Source organism: Varroa jacobsoni, unplaced genomic scaffold (assembly GCF_002532875.2).
Source record: "Varroa jacobsoni isolate VJ856 unplaced genomic scaffold, vjacob_1.0 scaffold_1015, whole genome shotgun sequence".
NCBI lineage: Eukaryota > Metazoa > Arthropoda > Arachnida > Mesostigmata > Varroidae > Varroa > Varroa jacobsoni.
Window position 1 is genome coordinate 13,482 of NW_019213917.1, and position 21,519 is coordinate 35,000.

General features: G+C 40.9%; 1 long non-coding RNA gene across 20 annotated transcripts; it reads left to right on the top strand.

Annotated features, from left to right (window-relative positions):
- Positions 1-5,465: 5,465 nt before the first annotated feature.
- On the top strand, positions 5,466-20,658 carry LOC111265811 (uncharacterized). 20 transcript variants are annotated; one of them, XR_015313186.1, is made up of 6 exons: positions 5,929-6,337; positions 6,618-6,840; positions 12,404-12,554; positions 14,028-14,227; positions 15,995-16,314; positions 19,219-20,658. It is a non-coding gene; the product is annotated as an uncharacterized LOC111265811 (long non-coding RNA). The 20 variants fall into 20 exon arrangements; XR_015313188.1 differs by lacking the exon at positions 19,219-20,658 and adding an exon at positions 16,582-18,084; XR_015313189.1 differs by lacking the exon at positions 19,219-20,658 and adding an exon at positions 16,875-18,084.
- Positions 20,659-21,519: the final 861 nt, after the last annotated feature.

A 21,519-nucleotide genomic window follows, 5' to 3' on the forward strand; every position in this document is an offset into this window, starting at 1 on the left:
ACACATATAAGACTAGAAGTCTCCTCGTAACGAAACAAAACGTGTTGCCACAATTACGTTTATAATTGCGCAACATAAGTCGCCATCATATTAACTAGTCTAGTTAATGACAGTCGACTTTTTAATCAATTTTGTTAACTTAGACTACAAGTCTCTAAGTTAATGCATTTTTTTTTCTAAAACTTCTTTTAAGCTTACTTGTCACGCTGGGAAAGCCACGGGGACCCAGAGCGATGTTGAAAAATAATATCCTTGCAATATTTCACAAAACATGAGCTAAATGTTTCAATAAGTGGATTTCGAAACAGCGTATCATTGTGCGGTCCAGTGGTGTGTAAATATGCTACGTATGGCTATAAGTGAAGTGTTCTACGAACAAATCGGATACGTACTTTGCGTTCACTTCCAATAACAAACCACCTTTCCCCCTGTTCAGAACGGGTTCAGCACAGCTCGTCTAGTGGCGTCCCAGTTGTGACGCATGCGTTTTGTAAATCGAAGCGTGGATGGCCCGTCGAGCTTGTCACCGTCATAGCATCTATTCCATGAATTGAACTTTTCAACCAGCAGCAGCTGCCGCCGCAGCGGCCATCGCAGCCAGACTACGGTTAGTCTCATCACCACAAGCATTGACGTCATGAGCGCGGCGACGTCCTCTCTGTTCCACGGAAATAGCTTGTCCTCTCACTTTTTTCATTCTTCATTACCGGAGCGGGAACTGGACCACATCAAACTATTTTTGTCTCCAACTAAAGCCAAGAGGGGCAAGGGGGAGGGTCACATCCATCATCCTAAACTCTTCTCTGGTGGCATCGTTCGGTCGGTGCTTAAGTTTCTGTGCTTGTCTGCCAGCTTCCTGCTACTAGTTCCCTGCACCGTTTACGCCCTGTGTCGTCCCATCATCGACCCGGGAATGCCTTGTCGCCTGCTAGTAGTGTGACTGACACATCAAAAATAGAGAGTCGTCGTCGTCGTCGGAGCCTACTTGCTTTGCGCACAAAACGAGGATATGCTCAAGCCCCGGGGGCCTGTCTATGTGTAAACCGCGGGCATAGCTAGAGTAAAAGGGCCTCCAGGTAACAGCTTATTTGCCAGCATGATCTTATTCACAACGGCGTTCCGCACGTATTTGTATTCATACGAAGATAATATGCATAGTGTGGACGTTAGTGTTAGGACGTGCATAGAATGGTAAAAGGTGATTTGCCTGAATAAAATTATAAAAACAACGACCAAAATAGATATGGGTCAGTGAATCGGTGCTCAAAACCTTACAAGCGCGTCATCACTGTTATTATTTTCTAGGTTCCTACATACTGTACCTACCAGATCGATACGCATTGATTTTATTTATTGCTAGGTTTGTCAGTGTAGATTACTAGGTAAATCCGCAGTTCTTTGAATCAAAAACACTCCGCGTATCCATATTGCTGATGTACATGCTGATTAAGTAATGTAAATGAAAATGATTCTTCTATACAAAACAACGCACCAATTTACAGAAGAATAATTTAGTGTTTCTGAATTTAAATGGGCCACAATTTCGGCTCGAAGAGGCATGTGGACAATCTAATTGGCCTGAAAAAACTGGGTTAACATAAACTAACTTTCGCTCCCACGTTGATACCATTAATTCACACTGATCAAGATATGCTACTGAAAATATGCTACCGAGATCCCTAGTTTTTAAAGCTGAATCCTTTGCGCAAAAATGAAGTTGAATGAAAGTTGCTGAGGAAGCTGAATAAGGACACGAGTTCCGAATGCTCTCTGACATTCTACATGTGAGTATGCTGATAAAATCAATTACGAGTACATGCGCACATCAAATCTTCACATCAAAGTTCCACTTGCTTAGAATACGTAGATAGGGGATAGTCTTCACGGTTCGGTTTGCAAAGCCGGGACCCGACAGCGCACAAGCTCACGATATTATACAGAGATTACTAGTAGAGGAAGTAAAGGATTGTGCTTACGGATATGCCAAGAAATATCATGGAACTTGCGTTATTAATTGTGTATTACGGAGCTTTGCAGGTTAATTTACATAGGGCATTGATTTTTTAAACGTCACTTCATTGCTCTTGTTCTTCGTTCGATTTTGGCTACCTGTTTTCGGTAGCTCGTTACCTAGCAATCTGTGACCAGAAGAATAACTAAACATTCGAGTCACTCCCAGGAAACAACTAATAAATGTTATGATTCCTTTTTCTGCAATAAAGTCGGCGTTAGTAATGTTAGATAAGTACTCCGCGTCTACGTAGACGGGCTGAGTTTCTGTCAGAACAACCTGTCAAATTTACTTCCCTTTATATCGGAAATAACTCCGATCACATCACGTTCGACAGGTTTCGTTGGTAAGGGTAATTTTTTAGAAATACATCGTATGATGTCCATTTTTATATTTTAGAGTGATTTGTACGTCTGTTTTTATGTCGACGAACCACTCATGGTGAAATGCAATCGTGGTGCTAATAGCTTTCCTACTGGCGTACGCTGGAGTCGGTCACACCACATATAAGTTGTAATAGGCTCGCATTGTTCCGCCACCCCACCAAGTTAGTGTTAAGTTGTTCGCTGGAACTTCCTGACGCGGTGCAGTCACATAGCCTATCGAGGGTGCCTAACTTAGCTGGTAGCACGAAAGTAACTCACTGATTCTACAAGTGCGCTCCAAGTGTATACTACTACTGCGATGTGACCTACGACCTGAGCCGGCCCGGTCCTAATGAGAGTCATCTATTGGCTCCCTGTTTGTGCAAGGTTCATCTCTGTATCAGCTAATGGTGTTTGTGATGGTAAGAATTACTTGGCTAGTATTTAGCTCGGAACAAGACTCATTCCCGGGGCTGTATTTTGCACGAGCTAAATAAGTTCGGCCCTATTCTACTTGTGACCTACCTTGTGAGTAACACGCGGACCGAAAAGGTGCACGGTGCAATGGCCTACGAGCTAGCTGTGTTAGTATCGCGGTAACAGTCATAAACGTGGCTGGATATGGGAAGCTTGTAGCTGCAATCACCGCTAATGTACTCGCCGGACAAAGACATACAATTTTAGCTTGTGAACAAAGCGCCGGCTTCTGTCTTCCATGTGACAGAACGTCGAAGGTTTCAGTTGGGGTTTTTGGCGGCTTCTATTTCGTCCAGCTTTTATGTTTATGGCAGTTTGATATGTAAGACAGAGTAGAAACAATACGCTAACAAAACCTGCAATGAGCGTAATATCTGAAGTCTAGAAAGGTGGAAATTGTTCTGGCTCGTAGTCGCTACGTGTTATGCGCGGTTTTTCGCCTCGCCATAGGGGTATTATTCCAGAAGAGAAATTCAGAGATGGGAATGAAGCTTGCTTGCTTTGCTTAAGGACTTGCATGTAGCGTCGCGGACCAAGCTAACGGACCAGCAATTAGCAACTTACCCAAACCGCTCTGGAATATTGTCGCCTATTCACACAACTATCTGTTCCTATTAGAATATCCGATTGACGATTGACGCTAGATATTAACGCACTCGGTCCCATATAAACATGTTATCCTCATCGCTTCAGTGTTGTGGCTCAAAATGAACTAAATCCTAAAGAAGCCGCACTTGTGTTGAGCTGTCAAAAAGATGTTTGGTCGTTGCCGATTGTCAGCCTTCATTTGAAAATAACGCATAAAAAAGAACCCTATTCCACTGCGCTGGAGGTGAAGGACTCATTCTAGTTGGGGTCTAGTTCAAAAGCGTAACATTTTTACGCGTATCATTTGTAGCCGCTGGTATTTTTTAACTTTTACTAGCGTTCTCTTAGCATAATAATGGGAGCGAATCAGTACGGTGACCACAGCTATTATCGTTTTGTTTCGATTAATTAATATTATTACTGTGTTACCTAATTACTTTTTCTAGCCGTTCATTAGATTCTGCAACAGTGGCAAATGCCGTCAGCAAAGGTCAACGAAACGGAGCCAGCTGCTAACGAACAAAGCCCTATTGCATCGTTTAGCCTTCTGCTATACTATGAGCCGACGCAGGTGGATAGATCATCGGGGACACATACGGCAATAGCGAGCTTTAAGTGCAGTGAGCCTGGTTTGTACTAGTCGGCGCTCCCTTCGGCGGAATGCACCACGTAAAGGACAAGCAGAAACTATCTAAAATTACACCGAATCACTCGACTTGCTCGCATCGACTAAAATAGAAAAGGAGGAACCTGACACACGAACAACTACGCCAATTAGAAATCTCCCTGCGCGCTCTCGATGAGACGAAGGCGACCGTTCTCGGTTACTGGCTGAATAAATCTTATAGAAATCTGTCATTATTAGCTTGCTAGAATCTCTATCGTAGTTCACTTACCAGTGACAACAACGTAGATTTATACCACTGCAGTGTATTCGATTTTCAGTTGCTGTTCATTAAGTTCGGCCTGCGCTGGCCTCGTCGCTAGCTGGCAATAGCACGTAGTATGCTTGATTTAATGAGAGGTGTCCGCGGTGTGTCGTGACTCAGATTGAACGTGTGGAACTGTATAGGGGTAGACGTACATAGTAATAGCGTGATCTTGGCGCTTGTCCAGCTGTTGGCAGCAGCTGCCAGGGCACTAGTCAACATACGTCGCGGAAGTCTCGACCATCTGCCCCTGAGTGCTAGGCTGATGCAACGGAATGCCGCTGGAGTATGCTAGAGGAAACATACTTGATTTTGCTCTTTCGTGTTTTACGAATACAAGGATAGATAACAATTTAATTGGTCCCATAGTAGGGCCAAATTCTGAAAAAATTTTATATAAAGAATTGTCAGTTTTACGAGTGCAAACTTCACCCACTTTGCTATGCAGACGTTGGCTGCGAACAAAGCGTACTTCAAGCGTAGCTTCTTCAACCACAACGTATTTCCTATCTATTGCGCGGTGCGGTCGCTATACCCAGTGGAAGCGAACGCCAATGGTCAGACATATATAATTCGAGTTTAAATCAATCCCCATACTGATTGTAGCCAACCTAAACGGTTTGATAGTTTAGGCTCTTGGATGCGGCTGATGAATGTCGCCATGTCCAGAGGACCAGAGCTTTTTGAATGGGCAATACTGGTCACATGATTTAGAGCGGAGCGCTAGGATTGCCACACACAGATTTTCATTAATCCTATGCAAATCCTTCTTGGCTAGTGATAAAACGGCATAAGTATTGACGGATGCCTATGGAACTACGCCATTGTGTGAGATAGAAAGGCTCCACAAAACAACAGTACGTAAAATATCTAGCCAGACTTAGCTTTACCGACAACGCTAACACGTACCTGTATATTTGGTCACGTGCTCGCCATTTCAAAGGCTAAACAACTGACGTTATCTATGGATGAAAGTGGCTTAGATAAACAAATCATTTCATCCACTCAACACATATCTATGTAAGGTTACCTTATAATAATCTACATAATTGCCACAATGTGTCTACGTTAGACAATTTCTGCGAGCCAGTATTTAAACTAACGAAAGGAACCGTCCGCTAAAAGCTGAATTGAGATTAGTTGCTACTCATTCTCCATTGAAGGATTGCTAATTAAATTTACTACTTCATCCAGAAGCAACTTATGGTGATGGTGGCTACCTACGTGATTCTGTGTAAAAACATAGCCCTCAACGGAACTATATCACCGTGTGTAAGAAAGAGTGCAGATTGATTTCAGACAAGTTTTAGATCGGCAGCCGTTTTTCTAATGCAGAACGGCAAGCAGGGCTACACATCCCTTAATATATCGATGTCAGTTACTGATGCGTTCGAAGAGACGATTGCATTATTTTTTAAGCAGTGATATCAATCAGTGTTTCCTTGGAAGTCCAGGAGTATGGTCACAAGCTGTTGTAATCTTTGCAATGTTTTACGATGGGTCACTGATGGCGCTACCTTCAGGTCTCGTTTGAGCAGGTTGCCAATGAGTAATTCTCGTTCTGTGTTGGCTAAAAACGTTAACTTACGTTGTCTTTATCGCAAACTATCTAAGAGATTACTTTTAATAACATACAGATAGATAATACCAAACGGTGAGCAACGTGCCTAATACGAATTAGTTATTCACCGTTCCTAGATATTTTAGGTCCTTTTTTACGCGAATGCACGCCAGCAAAGCTAACGCTCACAAAGATTTTACGAATAGGGTGTGCAGATTGTTAACCTCACCGATAAAGGTGGTCCCAACCTTTGGAAGTCTTGAATTTCGCTACTTGATAGTTGTATATTATGTTTTTGCTTCCTTACTCTGTTCCACGTTCTCCCCTTGTGAGATAGCAGTGTTCATTATTGTTGACATCCCTCGGCCTCCATGGGAATTGTTTCAACACGATTCGAGTGGGGTTGGTGAGTTTCCGAGACCATTTTGCCTTTCGACTTTTCAGCGATAACTTGACCCAATATACGCCCCTACGAACGCCGGGTAGACAACGACGGGTCGCATTGGTCGGTTGCTCTTTTCTTTTTCGCTCGATTTCTTTCTGTCGTAGAGAAGTGACCTGCGTGACGATTCTCTTGACGCTATAGACCAGCACATTACTCCCTAAACTCCTTGCTCGCTCAACCCTTTGCCGCCAGCCGTTTGCCGTTATTTAATTGTGAACACGTGTCGCCTTGATGTTTGCAGCATACGTGGAAAACGTTTTCCATCTGTTTGGCCGGTTTCGTCTGCTAAATCAGCCAAATGGAGCGTCGCCTTGAAATTTTTACATAGCCTGTTTTCTAGTTGACGTTACTGCTGCCGATGCTGTTAGTAATTGCTGAGCGTTGTAGCTGTCGACCTCGTCTTTGACGTTCTTCGTTCTTCCGTACCAGCACTAACCCTGTTCTCGACAGTAGCAAGCCACAGCGTAAGTAACTCGTGGAGAGCTTTTCAGTAGGACGAACCGCTCGACCCGCTACCGAAGTGGATGAGAGCGCCGGCCGTTTGTAGCATGAAAGGACTGCTACAGGCAAGGGACTGATTGCCCCGTAGATAATTGTGAACTCTGTCCACGGAGTCAATTACAATGCTGCCAGTTCAGTTAAAACTCCTTCATTCAGTGGCGGGCTGGTCGCAGTGTCTCGACGTCGGTGCTCCTTGTTTTGGTATGTCTAAACCTGGCCTCTGAAGAAAGAAAAAGGGAGCCAAGGAAACGGTCGAGACTGCAGTGGTTGAAGTACAATTCTCTCCAACTACCTTTTTCTGGCGACTAGTCCGTCACTTCTAAGATATAGTCTTATAATAGCGCTCTTTAAAGAGCTTAAAATTGCGAAGACGGATGGTTTGTTAGTGTGAAATGAAAGCTGAGACAAATATTGACTCCACGCTGAAGTTATTATATCCATGAAGAAGAGATGGACATTGTTATGAAAACCTGTAAATACGAAAGTCGCCGTCTTACTGATAGTCATTTTTAGAGCTCGCCGGTTGAGGAAAATGCCTGTAGATTCTGATCAAATGACACTTATCACACCTGGTGCGCGTGTGGGGCATTAGATTTATTTAACAGAGGATAAAGTAAAACCTATTTACCTATATGTTTTAATAAAACTATTTTCAAGATGGCCACTTAAGTAGTTTCCGACATATGTAAAGTTTCGTCAAATATGTCGCAAACTACTTCAGATACGACCGATTTTGCAGTCGACGGAAATCAAGTATCGCATGTTACTATGTACTGTGCACTTCACTATTTGTGATATTAGTGGTTCTTTTTGCAGTTCTCATGATGAGTCTTATAGCGCATAGCAAATAGAACAGTAATTCTTATAATCCATTTAGTCCACACATGCTATTCCGAAAATAACGGTTAGTAAGGACCAATACTATAAAGTGGCTCTTAATAGAACGTTTGTTTCGGATTTCACCCATGTCCATACGGATCCCGTTCCCTCTGATCTGAATGAAGGTGCTTAATCTATAACTCTTACAGTAAACTTGATGTGTCACCATATAATATTAAAGACCGTTTGTATCTAACCTACGTGGCAACAGGTAGTATCTCTACAGGTATTTTTAGGTATCTAGGTACAGGTACAAATCACTTCGCTTACTGCTGCGTTCATCCACCAACACCGGTCTCGTTTAATCATTATATATGTACCTAGCAGTTTAATGCCCGATTCGCTGTTTTCATCTTTTGTCGTATTATTACCCGTAGCAGCACACCCGTTACGAGCTCCATGGGGCCCTAAACTCGAGCTCACACTGAAGGAGTTTAGTTAGGGAACAATGTGGCACTGTCGTTTGTTTTGTATTGCTTCCGGAACCATACAGCATACATCTGCCCGTCATCGTTGTGATATAACCGTCATTCCCCGGGCTGATGTTTGTCTCCCTTTTCTCCATTCACCTTCTGTGTGGTAGTAGAATCCGAGCGTCTTCGTTTTCTGTTTATGTGACTAGGGTCACCAAGTCTCTAACATTGGCGGGCGTCGTCGACAACCTAGATGCTTGCTATTTATCTACTTGGACTAATACTACTGCTGGCTTAAGCTCAGTTGCTGCGATCCAACGTAGGTTCCCATCACCATCACTCTAGCCTCCGCCTCCTCCTAGTGTATCTGCTGCTAAATCATCGATCGACGGTCGACGCTATTACAGTTGCAACTGCTGTTTCCGCAATCACATTACAAGTAATGAATTTACGACTGGCTGGCTGGCTGTACCCAGTCAGCCACGGAGCCAGACAGACGAGCTGGTAGCAGTTACGTAGTGGCACGTTAGGCTCTCTGACGTCGGGCAAACGACTGCATTCGCTAATGCCAGATGCTAGGCACCTTACAAAGGGCTGTTGTAGATCTGTAGCAGAGTCGGCGTAGAAATTGAGCTGTTCCTTCTTTCCTTTCTATATAGGAGGCTGCGAATCTATAAGAGGTGGATGAACTTCGTTACGGAGTGATGGAAAGAAGAGACCACAAAGGGAGAGGTTTCAAAGAGGGGCACCTACTCTTGTCGTGGAAACCTCACTCGCCAATTACCCCATCTTATTGTTGCTTACACGCAAATGATCAAACGTGTTGCCTGCGAATTACGTCTCTTGCTCGCCGATGCCAATGTGCAGGATAGCGAGCCTCAGAGTACTGTCCCGTTTGTACCTATATTATTACTAGACGGGCGTATGCGAAGCATGATTGGATGTGTGCTTGACTATTGCGATATAAAAGTGACATTGCTTGTGTGTCTGGTTGTCGCAAGCTTTTTCTGATTATAGTCACGTTCAAAGCTTGAAATTATTCCTTGCGATCACTGCTTTTTCTTTGTTGGGGCAGCATAGCACGACCACCGTCGCTATCACAGGAGTAAGCATAGACAGGTGCACGGGCGGGCGGACAACTGGCGCCGATTATGAGCAGGCCGTCAGCTTAGCCAAGATTAAGTCAATCACTAACTACGCATCGCTTGTTTACCGGATCGGAGGAAAGATCTTATGTATGCAGAAAGCAGACGTGTCAAAGGCGTTCACGACTCGCCAAAGCCAGAGGAGCTTTTGTGTGCAGATCCCTTAGGATACCATTCGTTGTCTTATCGATTCTATTTCTGCCTAGCAATTAGCGGATCCTTAGCGGTTTTTGAATTAATGATAAGTAGTTATTATTGGGGGCGTTTGACAATGTTTGTACGATAGTGCTCATGTGTTTAGCGATGGATTCTTGTTGCAGGTTTCATGAGCTTGTACAAACTGAACAATAAAACCTATGTGAATGCGGAAACACGGCCTAATTTTAGAGCTTGCCTAACCTGTTTAATAGACTCATTCGGATATATTGTTTGAATTCAAGGAAGTTGCATAGTTTGTTGTGAAGGGAGAATTTGCCTAAGGTCCAAAGACGCTTTTCAGTACGTTACTTGGTATGCAACTTGTTGTGCATCATGCTCATGAGGTTATCCCTTCGAAGGTTTGTGCTTCACATAAGTGCTTTGTGTAAAGGAGTGTATTGTTTATGTAGTGGTAGGTACAATTTTGAATTCTAAAGGAACAAAAGTTTGCATTATCCAGTTAGCTGTCCATGTGTTTGAGGAATGTTTTGAATTATAGTCAGCTTTCCAATTTCAACAAACTAGATTCAAATAACTTCTGTTCCAAAGCAATAGCCAAAACACAAATTTGTTCATTACTCAGAGTGCGATATGGCGTACTTGAGTGCATTCACGATTATATATGTGCTTTATATGTATGTAGTTGGGAGTGAGAAATCAATTATAATATACTCTTGACTTAAATTAACTGCTATTAAACTATCAGCACGTGCGTCTGGATATAGTAATCGTTGTATTTCGAAAGCCAATTGATCGTAGGGCTGAGGCTTGAACATTCTTAGTTAACTAACATTGTATAATTTCCCATTCTCCAAGTTATACGTGTGGAACTACGAATGGACATTGCATGAGAATCTTCTCCATACATGGTTTATAAGGTTTAAACCACTTCGCAGGTTACACACAACGCAAGCTATTTATTCTCAATTTCCTATTTTAAAATATAACTGCGTGATTAGCTTAGGGTAAGGGCTTTGCATGCATATCCGGATTTAGTCGCCTTTTCACGTACTGATCTGCTTTCAGACTACACTTTTTAAATCGGGCGCTTAAAATTCGAATTTTACCGCCAGTACACTTTTTTCTTTAATCCCGTCTATGTTAGTAGCGTGTTCATAAGCAGGTACTCTTCACAGTTCTACGTTGTATACAACCAAGAAGAGATGCTGAAAGGTCACAATAGTCAAGATGATTGGAAGTCATAGCAAGCTATTGCCCTAGCCTTGGAAATGGCGACCGATAAATACGGGTCCTCCCCTAAGGGTTAGAATAAGAAGGTAGTTAACGCAACGAGTTTCGTCCTATTTTGCTAACCAAAATAGAAGCAAGGAGCAAAGTGCAAAAATACCTTTCTGCGACGTTTCGTGACGCGCGTCAAGAAAAGTAAGCACGTCCACACTTAGAATAGCAAACAACCGGCAAGGTATCGCCTACATACTAGTTCATTGAAATAAGCAGTTTATCAAAGACAAAAAAATGGCTGGAGTCCCCCAGCTTGCCATCTGCCACTCGAACGAAACGGTGATGTTTCCCCGTTGGGAAGTATTGATCGTGGCAGATTGGCAAACTCTTCAAACCTGGCTTCTCCTATAGAAGAAGCTACTTCAGAGCTACCATAATGTTTAGATCAGAGTGACGATTTTCTATAGACCTGGCTGTTTAATTTAAAACAAATGACTATTATTGAAAAAAGTTTATATTGTTGACTACTATGAAGTAGACTTTTGAGACTCATAACTCTACGAGAACATCTATTTCGCTATTTCTTACAATGCAAGGGCGTTGGCTTATTTTGGCTGGACACCTTTAAGGCCACACCTGTCAGGTAATATGGGTCGTATCAGATCGGCACTGGCGTCATTTGAAGGTAATATCATTGAAAAATGGGTCACATATGACAATGATGTGCAAACGAAATAATCCGTGCTCCACGGTCCGTAGCGAACTTCAAACTGACGACGAAGAAGGTGACGCTACCATGAACTTAAAAAAAGATCATGCATTACGAGTTGTTGCCCCTCGCATAATAATTGAATCGGGTTTCTCCTGCCAACAATTAAAAAAATTAAAGCAAGCCATTGGAAAAAATAGAACAGAAAATCGTCTTTAGAGCATCGTCCTTCATCATGGTAATTCCAGACTAGATACATCCTTAGCTTGTCGGTAACAGAATTTCGATATAAATATTGAATGTATCTGCTGTATAGCCCGGGTCTACTTCGGTCTATACGGAATTCCCTTAACAGTGTTTATTTTGCAACAACGGGTGCAAAGATCGCTTGCAACTATTGTTCGGTCAGAAACCATAAAAGTTATACAATGATGGGATTATGATATTACCAGAACAATGACATATCAAAATGCCATATAACTTGTTTAGTAATACCAAAATCTTCACTGCCATTTTGACTTTAAAACGGTCAATACTATTTTGACGACTCATTATGATGGAGATTATAAGTGGCCTGGTTTAGAGCATAATTTGTACAATGTTAGACAATTTAACTACATATATAGGTATAAAATGTAAACATGTACGATCAATGCACCGCACAGAGGAGATTTTCAAGGCCTGTTAGATTTATATTGAATGTGTGATCTAATTCAGATTGCAGAAAGGGCTTCTCAATTTGTTATCATGTTTATCGTTAGAGGTGAGCCTGCTAAACTCACTCTCTGGCGAAAATGTTTTTCTCGCCTTATTACCGTAGATTTAATAACCTCAGCTTGAACAAAAGAAATGCGTTACTATTGAGCAGTAGAATCTTCCTTAGCGAGTAATTAGGTACGAACTGGAAACTGCTTGGATACATGTAGCCAGTTAGATGGTATTGATTTTGCATTAGCAGACGATTCTCCATTCTCTCCGTTTTGAACCTTTCCCATAATAGACGCAGTACTTCGAGGAAGAACAAGCGCCACACAGAGGGGCCCTTTGAAGCTCGTATCGGTCAAGGCCGAGGCTTGTTTTCGTTGCTTACCATTTCCTGCATGCTGTAATGATTATAACGTACGTTTATGCAACCTTAAAGAATAATCAATGTAAGTACTCTGTAATACAAGGCTGTACGTCTTAACGCGACTTTAAGAACTAGTTTGCTTTGTTACAACTATACATCAGCAGGTTTACGTAATATTCTCGAACACTCGAAATACTATTTGAGCAAAAGGCATACAGTCTATGTAAGAACTTAATAAGTAAATAGGATAGAAAGAACTATAAGAAAAAACGGGAACGTGAGTTCTCTCACAAGCGTTACTTATTTGTTAAGGTTAATCGAAAAATACGCTGTATATGCTAAAAAAGCGATATAAATAATCTATATCTTGTATATATTAATCTATATTTGATAAATAATCTAGCGATATATTCTATATCGATGATTATTTACTATGTTATTAACGCATTCTATTTTAGCGAGAGCGACCGAAAATCATAAAGGGCATCCCGTTCGCTTGACTGAAAGATGCTTATTGACTGAAGAGACTTCTTTGTTGATATCTATATTTTTTAGGACCAGTTCAATTGAGAGCAGCTATGCGATCTCTACAATGTATTGCTAGAAATATGACTACAATGAAACTTGCTAGAAACTTACCACCGAAACTAGAGAAAGTAAAATAGTCACCGAGGGGATTGCCAGTCAAAATCACGATGCATACAAGTCCGGCAGGGCATAAACCTTCAAATAGGATTAGATAGATCGATGAGACAGATAAATCTGAGTTGTTTAAATCAACGTTTCGAGTTTTACGCCCGCTTCTGTTGCCCTGAGATATAAACAGAGTTAGGTATGCTTGCGTTAGGCTTCAAAGTTCAAAGCTACGTCCCCTTTTGTTTAATCCGAAACATCGATAAGATCTCTGAAATTTATTGATGTTTCTGTTACCCCAACTGGCGGTCTGTTTTGAGGGCTTTTCACTCCATCTGAATGTTGGTGACGAACAATATTACTGTTCTTATGGGAAAGCGAACTAGACAATAAAACAAACGTAGCCAGTGAAAGTAAAGTTGTACTGGATATAAAATCTAGGGTGTCGTCGGTTCGAATCTGTGAAAGTACATACATACACAACGTTTCGACAACACAATATCATTTAAATGATGTACCACACTTTGTAATGAAAGGAGTAATAGCAATAACTGCACGATGATATTAATGATTGTTGCACACACTCATCAACACGTTCCTCTACGAATATATTTTTCCATGTGAATTCACCAGACTCTCACGAACGGTTGCCGCGTACCATAAAGCCCTAATGGTAGAATACGCCATACGATACGCGGAATAATTAAACAATCTTCACACGTGGTTCTCTACATGTGTCATTCAGCCTTTTCGTCTACTTTTAAACAGGTGTAGACTAGCTTCTTGTGTGTGTCTGACATACCAGGACGCACCTGCCTATCTATACATATTCAAACTTTTTTATTCACTACTAACTGACTCGGCCAAAAATAATTAATCAAAAGTTTTGCTCCCTTACCTCCCGATTCGTGCCCTGTTTCAGGAACAATCACGGAGCGCTCATTGCATTCAGTCGACACCCCTCCAAAGCTGCGCAGCGAACAAGATGAATGATCAATCAAAGTTGTTTTGAGCCCTTCGGGCGGACTGAGCAGTGGTAACAATTACGGAAGAGGGGAGGACGTGTATCTCTTGGCGTCCACAGTCTCAGCGTACAATTTATATCTCTGTGCTAGGCGTTTGGTAAGTATAATTCTGTTTCGTAGCTCCTTCTTTGGTTAATGACGTTCCTTGGCCGAGTCATGCGTATACGACCAGGGCTCACCATGGCTGTCGTAGGAAGACATGTGGTTGATAACATTCGACGATACTTGGCAAAGTTTTAGTACAACGCAATACTGTCCATTCGGTCATATGCTATAGGTGGATATTTCTGATGTCGTTTTCAGATACTACAAAGTTGGCAGTATTTTAGGTGAACCATGTTACATATCGCACGGCATGTTTGTGTCCTAATATTATAGAAATAAATGGCAGATCGAAGATCTATAGGTTCATATATCTAATTTTAATATTTACCTTAATGCAATGTATCTGGTTCGAAGTTATATAGGTATGTAGAAGTTAGTGAAAGCTTCCTACGTAATTCTAAATCTTTTTTTTGGAGGTTGAGGGCAAATGCATTATGCAGACCAGACTTCATAGATTTATTCTTTGTCTGGTACCGTGGGACTCTCACCCACTAGACCCCTTCATAAGCTTAGACTATGATTCGGGATATAGTTTGATATTACTTCGAAACGTGATTCTAAATCTAACAGCGAGGTATTCTAGTTATTTTGTATCACTTCATGAATCATGCGTTTGCGCACCTGTCTGCAGCTCTCGCTTTGATTCTCGCCATTTGTGGAGATATGTTTGGAAAAACGTATGTGTGGCGAGGTGATCCACGCGCTCGACAAAGGTAGCGTTTTCTACGTCGTAAATGGAAATCCTCACCCAGCAACATTATCCCTATATTAAAATGCTCAAAACGATTACTCTTTGTGCTGTCCAGCTGTTCGCAATTTGCCACAAGCAATTCGTTCGGCCCAATATAGATAGTCACTTCAGTCATTTCAGGACCCTTCTATTGTATTGTTTTTCCTATTAAAAGTCATGTAAATCGCATAGATTTTGATCAGTGTTGACGTCAGCCAAAGGATTTACTCTGATATCTATTGATGACTCTAAGGTAGGCAGTCAGTCATACAAGACTTAAGTGCATCTTCTTTAAATAAACTCTATTATTATCTGGGATTTGAAACGCTTCTTTCAGTCCTAGTATTTTTCCAGTAAGTTCTTCTGGTCAGTAGCAGATGTCTGGCAAATTCATCTATCGCTGAAGAGGCACAGATGACAAGCGACATGTCAGGCAGACAGTCGCCGGGGGGACTAGGACCAGCGCCGCCTTACCACACTTCGAGATAAGCCTAAACGCTGGCTTTATTCATCTGTCCTATTTAATGAGATTATACGTATCTTGTATTTGACGAGGAATTATAGGCGTACAAAGATGTTATAATATTGTGAGTGGCTATTGTAATGCAGATGTATTTGTCAGCTAAGCGAAAACTGTTCGAGGAAGATTGTGGCGATAAAAAGATCCACTGCTGACTTGGACACTTCTTGAACGTGAAGGAAGATTAAAGTATCGTTCCATGAATAAATACAATGAGCATTGTCTAGAGAGACAATACGCTTAACGCAACGTTCCTATTTTAGATTGACTCGCTTAGGACGTTATTTATGGCGTAGGCGTTCATTTGGGATGAAATGAACGCATTGTAGAACAGCGTAGTATTTTATGGAGAATCTACGAAAGGAAAGACGTACTGCACACAAGCGAGCGTCAGAGAAAATCAATATTGTGTGGTCGATATTAAAAGGGATACAGTTTAGGACCGCGTTAAATAACTTAGGCGGGAATTAGTCACTGGACTAATTTCATGTCGTCTCAATATTTTGCAGATAAATACTAATTCCATTCATATATATGGTATTCTTCGCAACGGACCGCTGTGTACCTGCTATCTAAGTTGTGCTAGTCGACATTTACAACAATTTAGGTTTGAATTTGGTAACAAACTGGTTGCGTTTCAAACAAAATAATGACGCAATACGTTGGACCCCGCTGTGACTGTGCACGTAAAGCCGATGAAGCTCCCAAAGGAAGCGTTGATAAAACAGTCCGATTTATTTTCCATTTATCGACCAGCCGGGTTTGCAGATGAGGCTGTGCCCAATGCAAATGTTCCCTCGATGCGGACGCATTTAGACCTTGTGATTTGGTAAGTTAAATTGACAAAAACTTCGATCATCAAAATGTATTTAACGTGCTTCATTACTGTTACAAGCCACTGTTATTAGCTCGTATTGCAACGAAAGCGAGATTCCAGTTAGATGGTACAAACTGTTTTTAAAAATGAACGATAATTTTTTTCTTTCGAGTACGTCATTTACTTCGGTTTGTTTTATTATTACCAATATAAGTAATCTGCTTTGGAAAATGCTCACTAAAACTCGGACATTTTCATTTTTAATCTTTTTAATTTTAGTCATCAAACTAGGAAGAAGAGCCTTCAAGGTTAGCAGGGAAGAACGTAGGGCTCAGGCCACCTTGATAAAATTTTGGACAAATAATATTGTACATTTTGGAGAAACAGTTAATCATCATAGTTATCCTAAGATTGTGCAATATGGATGGAAAATATTAAAGATAACCGAGCACCTTAGTTTGTACTGATCACTGCAATCCAAATCTTTCTTGGAACAAATTTATGTATATATATATATATATATATATATAAATACGCGACCTCAAGTAATAATCCTTCCAAGAACTTTCTAGAATATTTTGCAGCGAACCCCCGATGTCATCAAGCTCGTACCGTATCTGCTCAGCATACCTGCCTAGTACAGACGACGGTCTATCCAGAGACGTCTACTATGTTCAAGCTGGAAGAAAGAGGTGTTCGGTTCGCTTAATACCCTTTCCATCTATTGTTCTATATTTTTATCCTTATTATTATCCTAAATTGTCACTTTGTTTATCATTATATAACTTTATCGTGATAGAACCCCTGTCACGCTATTTAGCACCTGTTAGGAAATTATGACAATCAGTTGAGTAGCTTACAGATGAAGAACTGTCATAGAATAGCAAGGACGATGAACACACAAAAGATATATGAGTTTTCACCGAAATACATGTACATTTGAAGATCCTAGTGACATATATACCTATGAAATATATTTAACAGAGCTCCAATACAAATTGCTTCGTAACTATTTCAAGTTTTCGAGTTCGCAAATAGTTGTACGTACGAGTTCGTGAGCAGAAATATGGTAACAGAAAATCGGCTATCACGAGTGTGATACGCACATGGATTAGGAATTCTTCGGTGTAAAAATTAGTGATTGACAAAAGACCGTCCCTTTCAGGATTTGCCTCTTTGAGTCCCTCTAATTCGGAAACAGTTGCCCACTTTTATGCGGTATGTCTTTGATCTTACATCGTTATCTCATTCTGTTCTCATCGACGAAGCCGAAAATTCACTTCGTGGCTAACTAAGTTCTGCTTCTTACTGCGGCTACCTTTGGCTTTCTCTATCTTGTAATTGTGCCTATCGTAGTTGCGGTGGCCACCCAGCACAGCCCAAAGGTTACGCGGTGAAAACTTTGGTTACCATGAGTAGGTATTTACTCTTGACGCCCCTGCTGACATGACCGTCGTAGAAACAACGAACCTGCGGGTTTTTAGACGGTCTGTTTTCCTGTCCCGTCTTGTCCTGTTCTATCCTGACCTGCTGCACAGGACACACACTGCAGGAGCGACGTGAGTTGTTACTTCATGCATGGTTTGAAGGGGACAGACACGTAGCACAGAGTTTGAGGTAGTCACAACGAACGAACGTAGATGCCGCATATTCTTGGCGGCTGCTGCCGGCGCTGCGTAGGTCGCCATCTAAATACTCAGAGTGAAAGAAAATAAGAAAGAGTAGATATGGACCCAGCTATTTTAGGACTGAAGTGTATTAAATGCGGTACTCTGTAATAATGTATATGGTCGTCTTTGATTTATGATACATACAGTGGGGCCTCATATGCTGGAAACCAAAATGACGCCTTCTACTTACGCCTTTGATGGCGTTATAGTGTACAGCCTCCAACGGCTTGTTCGTTTCGAAATAGGGATTCTTTGCATTAGTTGATTCTAAGCATAAACTTCAACGAGACGTTCAAAGGTCCTCTTTCTCGAAATCAATCTAATTATACCCATCATTACACGTTGAAGCTGTGAATGTAGGGTCGACCATTAGCGCTTCAGTCAATATAGGTCACAGAACATCTAGATGTCAACGTAAATTACGCAATAAAAATAACGAGAAAAATTAACGGAAAATGATTTCACAGGACTGATATGGTCTAACTTTAGTGTCCTTCAAGATATGTATACATATATATATATATATATATATATATATATATATATATATATCTAGAAAACATGGCATAGAGCTCACGGCATGGAGCTTCGGGAACCACCTGTCTAGAGTTTTGTTTATAACGTACGTAAAATAATCTTACTTGTTTATTTACTAACCGTCAGCTAATCAGACCTGATAAATGGCTAGAGTTGAAATCAACTTGCCATAGTTGATCTGATTTGTAAACAATTTTTAACAAGGTCAATGGTATTCATACTCAACCCTGACCTCCGGCAAAGCCAGGTCCTTCACTTATGTCAAATTCGGCTTAATTTCGTTATAAATACAATGAAATATGAATGGTTAGTACTTTCCTTATAGCTGCTCAGTTGAAATACTGAGCTGAAAAGTGCATTTGCTTGTTGAAGAGTACATATTCTGCGAATTGTTACCAAGAAAACCGGTATACATTTATTGGGATGCACTGAAGATTCTGGTGAATGTCTTCCTAACAAAATCAGATCATTCCTCGTATGATTTTTTGTCATGAAGAAGGCAAAAAAGAAGACCCATATATTTTACCCATTTTCCGTAAATAGTGTCAGCCTATCTACTATTGTTATGATAATTTCATCATATCAACTTGCCGGACCCATTCTGTGGAATTGATACAAAAGCTATATTCACCTTGTATTAGCGATACGGAATCTATTTTTGAGCTCCGTTTATGAACGTGTAGCTTCGTGTGCATGCCATTATTTACAGGGTTCCCCGAGTAAGGCCACCTAGCAGTGTTCAAATTATCGCGCCAGGAATGTAGGACGTTCCATGCAATAAAAAATCTAAATTTTATCGTGCAAAAGCTATAAGGGAGTCTGCCCATACGGGCGACACACGACAAGAAAATCATCTCTAACCGTCGCCCACTTTAAACATATATTTCACAATGCATGCGGTCATCAGGCAGGCTCGTAGCCAACCTGCTAGATAGTCTACAATGTATTAAATAAACACGTTCGAAGGGCTCACATGCGTTAAATAACACATCTTAAATACTATATAGATGAATAGATATAAGACGCGTAAATACCATTATATTAGAATACAGAAGCGCAAATTACCGAAGCAATATAGAGACACTTGTAAAAAAAAGTATCGTTCTTTAAATGACGGAATTCAAGCCGCTTAAAATATTACGCAATAATGATGATTCGTGACCCTTTAGCACATCGGAAACGTCGAAAAAGCTAAACTTAGGGGCTGCAGTGGCATACATACTGTTCCGTGACGAACAAGTTCTGGATCATGATTTCTCTGTTTTGATGAGCTCATGTACATGTTCCTTTGGCATTAGTAAAAAACAGCTCAGTACGGTTCGAGTAAACAGTGCATAGATAGTTGGTAATCTTTCGCCCTTTTTTGGGAAGCTCGCCATTTAAAGCTTCTCGACTCCAGTAAGAAATATCTTGGTATCAGCCAGAGCAGCGAGCAAACCGCCGTAAACAAAGAGTTGCTTCAGTGAAGTGCGCGCAACGAATGGGACAAACCTTCTTCGCAGCTATTTAGTGTTTCCTATATTGTTAACGACCGTCTGTCTCCCTTGCTACCTCAGAAGTACAGACGAAACGCAGATACTATGTCCTGTCGGAGGGAAAAGTAGAGTTCGTTGTCTATTACCTCTGTTAAATTTGTTATTTGTCTGCAGGATAATATATAAATGTTTAACTACATACATTTTTAACGAGTTTACGAAAATTTAACATCTGCTCGTTCTCAAGCGTATTTTTGTCTTGGTCCTATCGAACATAACCAACGACCGTCTTGTAATATCCATATGGCTTTATCAACTCGATTAACAAAGTTCCTTCGCTGTATGCTTTGTCCACGTTTCGTGTACTTATCCAGAAAAAGGACGGGCAGTCACAATAAGCGAGAAATGCAAGAAATATCGTCGTGTTTGCGCAGGATATCAGATATTTGATTGTTTACGTGCAGGCTATTGAGTGGTCATTGAAACGCCACTATGAAAAAGCTCATAATGGACACCTCACAAGCGCTGTATATTGTTTTCGATTTTACTTTTAAGATCAGGAACAGGGAATTTTGCATCTCTTTCATTTCAAGCATTTGTATCCAAGTCTTTATCCCTTTAGAAATAAAATAGCCGTTTGTAGTAATTTTTCACAATATATCTAAACCATCCCATAACCGTAAGCCTGAATAAATTTGTTTTGATCTCCTATTATAATATGTTAAAGTAAGGCCAAGCTATAAGCGGGACAATAATTGAATCTTGAGATATATCCATCTGTCATATTACTAGCAATAGGCGGAGCCTCGGTAGTACGATCAATATGTCCTATTATATCACAGTATAGATTAAGCGTTTCAAATAGAGCTATATATCCTAATGTTTTGGCGGTAGTGTGCCTATTGCCGTTATAATATGATTCAATTAGGAACTTTCGTATTACATTTTCATCAAACAGATCTGCATTAAATATATATATCTATCAAGACCTTAGGATGTTGAAAAAAACAACCGAATTTAGACAGAAGGCGGGTATTAATGCTATATTACGATAGTATGGATCATCATCTACTGGCCAGCCAAGATTACAGAAATAACTGGTAGACACTACGCATTTTCCGTCAATCTGAGTAACAGATGGCAAGTGAATTAGTACGGTCGAGGGTTTTTGCGAGGATTGTATTTCTTTATAGAATAGAACCCACGAACAATTACACGAATTTTCGACTTCACATGATGGTCGCACTTTTCATGTGTGTACTACTCAGATAGGCAAGCAAAATCCGAGCATCACATCAAGTCCTATGTGCAGGCTATCCCACATGAGTGCAATGTAATTTCGCACCACAAACAACTATGGGAAATTTACGGCCACACTTCTTTGGTCACCGCTGACTGTGTAATTACATGAAAAATTGTGTTGACTGCAGTTGATTTATCTTTTCGCATACTTCGCCTATGTAAATATATAGATCCAACTTCCAGCTCCCTACTATCACCATTGATATTGCTTTGCCGAAGCGTCTTCCCCGTTC